This window comes from Onthophagus taurus, chromosome 4 (assembly GCF_036711975.1).
Source record: "Onthophagus taurus isolate NC chromosome 4, IU_Otau_3.0, whole genome shotgun sequence".
NCBI lineage: Eukaryota > Metazoa > Arthropoda > Insecta > Coleoptera > Scarabaeidae > Onthophagus > Onthophagus taurus.
Window position 1 is genome coordinate 1,885,045 of NC_091969.1, and position 6,027 is coordinate 1,891,071.

Genomic DNA, 6,027 nt, shown 5'->3' on the forward strand with positions numbered 1-6,027 from the left:
ACATGGCTCAAAACGGCGTATAACGTCATAATATCACGCTTTGGGCACATTTTGTTTTTTATCTCCAACATGCTCCAAGATGTCATTTGGCGCCTGAATGTCACAAATATGATCAGCAGAATTACCGGAGCCAAAAGTGATAGAAAGTTCAAACATGGCTCAGAACGGCGTATAACGTCATAATATCACGTTTTGGGCACATTTTGTTTTTTATCTCCAACATGCTCCAAGATGTCATTTGGCGCCTGAATATCACAAATATGATCAACAGAATTACCGGAGCCAAAAGTGATAGAAAGTTCAAACATGGTTCAGAACGGCGTATAACGTCATAATATCACGTTTTGGGTGCATTTTGTTTTTTATCTCCAACATGCTCCAAGATGTCATTTGAGGCCTGAATATCACAAATATGGTCAACAGAATTATCGGAACCGAAAGTGATAGAAAGTTCAAACATGGCTCAAAACGGCGTATAACGTCATAATATCACGTTTTGGGCACATTTTGTTTTTTATCTCCAACATGCTCCAAGATGTCATTTGACGCCTGAATATCACAAATATGGTCAACAGAATTATCGGAACCGAAAGTGATAGAAAGTTCAAACATGGCTCAAAACGGCGTATAACGTCATAATATCACGTTTTGGGCACATTTTGTTTTTTATCTCCAACTTGCTCCAAGATGTCATTTGGCGCCTGAATATCAAATATATGGTCAACAGAATCACCGGAACCAAAAGTGATAGAAAATTCAAACATGGCTCAAAACGGCGTATAACGTCATAATATCACGTTTTGGGCACATTTTGTTTTTTATCTCCAACATGCTCCAAGATGTCATTTGAAGCCTGAATATCACAAATATGGTCAACAGAATTATCGGAACCGAAAGTGATAGATAGTTCAAACATGGCTCAAAACGGCGTATAACGTCATAATATCACGTTTTGTTCACATTTTGTTTTTATCTCCAACATGCTCCAAGATGTCATTTGGCGCCTGAATATCACATATATGGTCAACAGAATTACCGGAACCGAAAGTGATAGAAAGTTCAAACATTGTTCAGAACGGCGTATAACGTCATAATATCACGTTTTGGGCACATTTTGTTTTTTATCTCCAACATGCTCCAAGATGTCATTTGGCGCCTGAATATCACAAATATGATCAACAGAATTACCGGAACCAAAAGTGATAGAAAGTTCAAACATGCTCAGAACGGCGTATAACGTCATAATATCACGTTTTGGGCACATTTTGTTTTTTATCTCCAACATGCTCCAAGATGTCATTTGGCGCCTGAATATCACAAATATGGTCAACAGAATTACCGGAACCAAAAGTGATAGAAAGTTCAAACATGGCTCAGAACGGCGTATAACGTCATAATATCACGTTTTGGGCACATTTTGTTTTTTATCTCCAACATGCTCCAAGATGTCATTTGACGCCTGAATATGACAAATATGGTCAACAGAATTACCGGAACCAAAAGTGATAGAAAGGTCAAACATGGCTCAGAACGGCGTATAACGTCATAATATCACGTTTTGGGCACATTTTGTTTTTTATCTCCAACATGCTCCAAGATGTCATTTGGCGCCTGAATATCACAAATATGGTCAACAGAATTACCGGAGCCAAAAGTGATAGAAAGTTCAAACATGGCTCAGAACGGCGTATAACGTCATAATATCACGTTTTGGGTGCATTTTGTTTTTTATCTCCAACATGCTCCAAGATGTCATTTGGCGCCTGAATATCACAAATATGGTCAACAGAATTATCGGAACCGAAAGTGATAGAAAGTTCAAGCATGGCTCAAAACGGCGTATAACGGCAAAATATCACGTTTTGGGCACATTTTGTTTTTTATCTCCAACATGCTCCAAGATGTCATTTGGCGCCTGAATATCACAAATATGGTCAACAGAATTATCGGAACCGAAAGTGATAGAAAGTTCAAGCATGGCTCAAAACGGCGTATAACGGCAAAATATCACGTTTTGGGCACATTTTGTTTTTTATCTCCAACATGCTCCAAGATGTCATTTGGCGCCTGAATATCACAAATATGATCAACAGAATTACCGGAGCCAAAAGTGATAGAAAGTTCAAACATGGCTCAGAACGGCGTATAACGTCATAATATCACGTTTTGGGCACATTTTGTTTTTTATCTCCAACATGCTCCAAGATGTCATTTGGCGCCTGAATATCACAAATATGATCAACAGAATTACCGGAGCCAAAAGTGATAGAAAGTTCAAACATGGCTCAGAACGGCGTATAACGTCATAATATCACGTTTTGGGCACATTTTGTTTTTTATCTCCAACTTGCTCCAAGATGTCATTTGGCGCCTGAATATCACAAATATGGTCAACAGAATTATCGGAACCGAAAGTGATAGAAAGTTCAAGCATGGCTCAAAACGGCGTATAACGGCAAAATATCACGTTTGGGCACATTTTGTTTTTTATCTCCAACATGCTCCAAGATGTCATTTGGCGCCTGAATATCACAAATATGGTCAACAGAATTATCGGAACCGAAAGTGATAGAAAGTTCAAGCATGGCTCAAAACGGCGTATAACGGCAAAATATCACGTTTTGGGCACATTTTGTTTTTTATCTCCAACATGCTCCAAGATGTCATTTGGCGCCTGAATATCACAAATATGATCAACAGAATTACCGGAGCCCAAAGTGATAGAAAGTTCAAACATGGCTCAGAACGGCGTATAACGTCATAATATCACGTTTTGGGCACATTTTGTTTTTTATCTCCAACATGCTCCAAGATGTCATTTGGCGCCTGAATATCACAAATATGGTCAACAGAATTACCGGAGCCAAAAGTGATAGAAAGTTCAAACATGGCTCAGAACGGCGTATAACGTCATAATATCACGTTTTGGGTGCATTTTGTTTTTTATCTCCAACATGCTCCAAGATGTCATTTGGCGCCTGAATATCACAAATATGGTCAACAGAATTATCGGAACCGAAAGTGATAGAAAGTTCAAGCATGGCTCAAAACGGCGTATAACGGCAAAATATCACGTTTTGGGCACATTTTGTTTTTTATCTCCAACATGCTCCAAGATGTCATTTGGCGCCTGAATATCACAAATATGGTCAACAGAATTATCGGAACCGAAAGTGATAGAAAGTTCAAGCATGGCTCAAAACGGCGTATAACGGCAAAATATCACGTTTTGGGCACATTTTGTTTTTTATCTCCAACATGCTCCAAGATGTCATTTGGCGCCTGAATATCACAAATATGATCAACAGAATTACCGGAGCCAAAAGTGATAGAAAGTTCAAACATGGCTCAGAACGGCGTATAACGTCATAATATCACGTTTTGGGCACATTTTGTTTTTTATCTCCAACATGCTCCAAGATGTCATTTGGCGCCTGAATATCACAAATATGATCAACAGAATTACCGGAGCCAAAAGTGATAGAAAGTTCAAACATGGCTCAGAACGGCGTATAACGTCATAATATCACGTTTTGGGCACATTTTGTTTTTTATCTCCAACTTGCTCCAAGATGTCATTTGGCGCCTGAATATCAAATATATGGTCAACAGAATTATCGGAACCGAAAGTGATAGAAAGTTCAAACATGGCTCAGAACGGCGTATAACGTCATAATATCACGTTTTGGGCACATTTTGTTTTTTATCTCCAACATGCTCCAAGATGTCATTTGGCGCCTGGATATCACAAATATGGTCAACAGAATTATCGGAACCGAAAGTGATAGAAAGTTCAAGCATGGCTCAAAACGGCGTATAACGGCAAAATATCACGTTTTGGGCACATTTTGTTTTTTATCTCCAACATGCTCCAAGATGTCATTTGGCGCCTGAATATCACATATATGGTCAACAGAATTACCGGAACCGAAAGTGATAGAAAGTTCAAACATTGTTCAGAACGGCGTATAACGTCATAATATCACGTTTTGGGCACATTTTGTTTTTTATCTCCAACATGCTCCAAGATGTCATTTGGCGCCTGAATATCACAAATATGATCAACAGAATTACCGGAACCAAAAGTGATAGAAAGTTCAAACATGCTCAGAACGGCGTATAACGTCATAATATCACGTTTTGGGCACATTTTGTTTTTTATCTCCAACATGCTCCAAGATGTCATTTGGCGCCTGAATATCACAAATATGGTCAACAGAATTACCGGAACCAAAAGTGATAGAAAGTTCAAACATGGCTCAGAACGGCGTATAACGTCATAATATCACGTTTTGGGCACATTTTGTTTTTTATCTCCAACATGCTCCAAGATGTCATTTGACGCCTGAATATGACAAATATGGTCAACAGAATTACCGGAACCAAAAGTGATAGAAAGGTCAAACATGGCTCAGAACGGCGTATAACGTCATAATATCACGTTTTGGGCACATTTTGTTTTTTATCTCCAACATGCTCCAAGATGTCATTTGGCGCCTGAATATCACAAATATGGTCAACAGAATTACCGGAGCCAAAAGTGATAGAAAGTTCAAACATGGCTCAGAACGGCGTATAACGTCATAATATCACGTTTTGGGTGCATTTTGTTTTTTATCTCCAACATGCTCCAAGATGTCATTTGGCGCCTGAATATCACAAATATGGTCAACAGAATTATCGGAACCGAAAGTGATAGAAAGTTCAAGCATGGCTCAAAACGGCGTATAACGGCAAAATATCACGTTTTGGGCACATTTTGTTTTTTATCTCCAACATGCTCCAAGATGTCATTTGGCGCCTGAATATCACAAATATGGTCAACAGAATTATCGGAACCGAAAGTGATAGAAAGTTCAAGCATGGCTCAAAACGGCGTATAACGGCAAAATATCACGTTTTGGGCACATTTTGTTTTTTATCTCCAACATGCTCCAAGATGTCATTTGGCGCCTGAATATCACAAATATGACCAACAGAATTACCGGAGCCAAAAGTGATAGAAAGTTCAAACATGGCTCAGAACGGCGTATAACGTCATAATATCACGTTTTGGGCACATTTTGTTTTTTATCTCCAACATGCTCCAAGATGTCATTTGGCGCCTGAATATCACAAATATGATCAACAGAATTACCGGAGCCAAAAGTGATAGAAAGTTCAAACATGGCTCAGAACGGCGTATAACGTCATAATATCACGTTTTGGGCACATTTTGTTTTTTATCTCCAACATGCTCCAAGATGTCATTTGGCGCCTGGATATCACAAATATGGTCAACAGAATTATCGGAACCGAAAGTGATAGAAAGTTCAAACATGGCTCAGAACGGCGTATAACGTCATAATATCACGTTTTGGGCACATTTTGTTTTTTATCTCCAACATGCTCCAAGATGTCATTTGGCGCCTGGATATCACAAATATGGTCAACAGAATTATCGGAACCGAAAGTGATAGAAAGTTCAAACATGGCTCAGAACGGCGTATAACGTCATAATATCACGTTTTGGGCACATTTTGTTTTTTATCTCCAACATGCTCCAAGATGTCATTTGGCGCCTGAATATCACAAATATGATCAACAGAATTACCGGAGCCAAAAGTGATAGAAAGTTCAAACATGGCTCAGAACGGCGTATAACGTCATAATATCACGTTTTGGGCACATTTTGTTTTTTATCTCCAACATGCTCCAAGATGTCATTTGGCGCCTGAATATCACAAATATGATCAACAGAATTACCGGAGCCAAAAGTGATAGAAAGTTCAAACATGGCTCAGAACGGCGTATAACGTCATAATATCACGTTTTGGGCACATTTTGTTTTTTATCTCCAACTTGCTCCAAGATGTCATTTGGCGCCTGAATATCAAATATATGGTCAACAGAATTATCGGAACCGAAAGTGATAGAAAGTTCAAACATGGCTCAGAACGGCGTATAACGTCATAATATCACGTTTTGGGCACATTTTGTTTTTTATCTCCAACATGCTCCAAGATGTCATTTGGCGCCTGGATATCA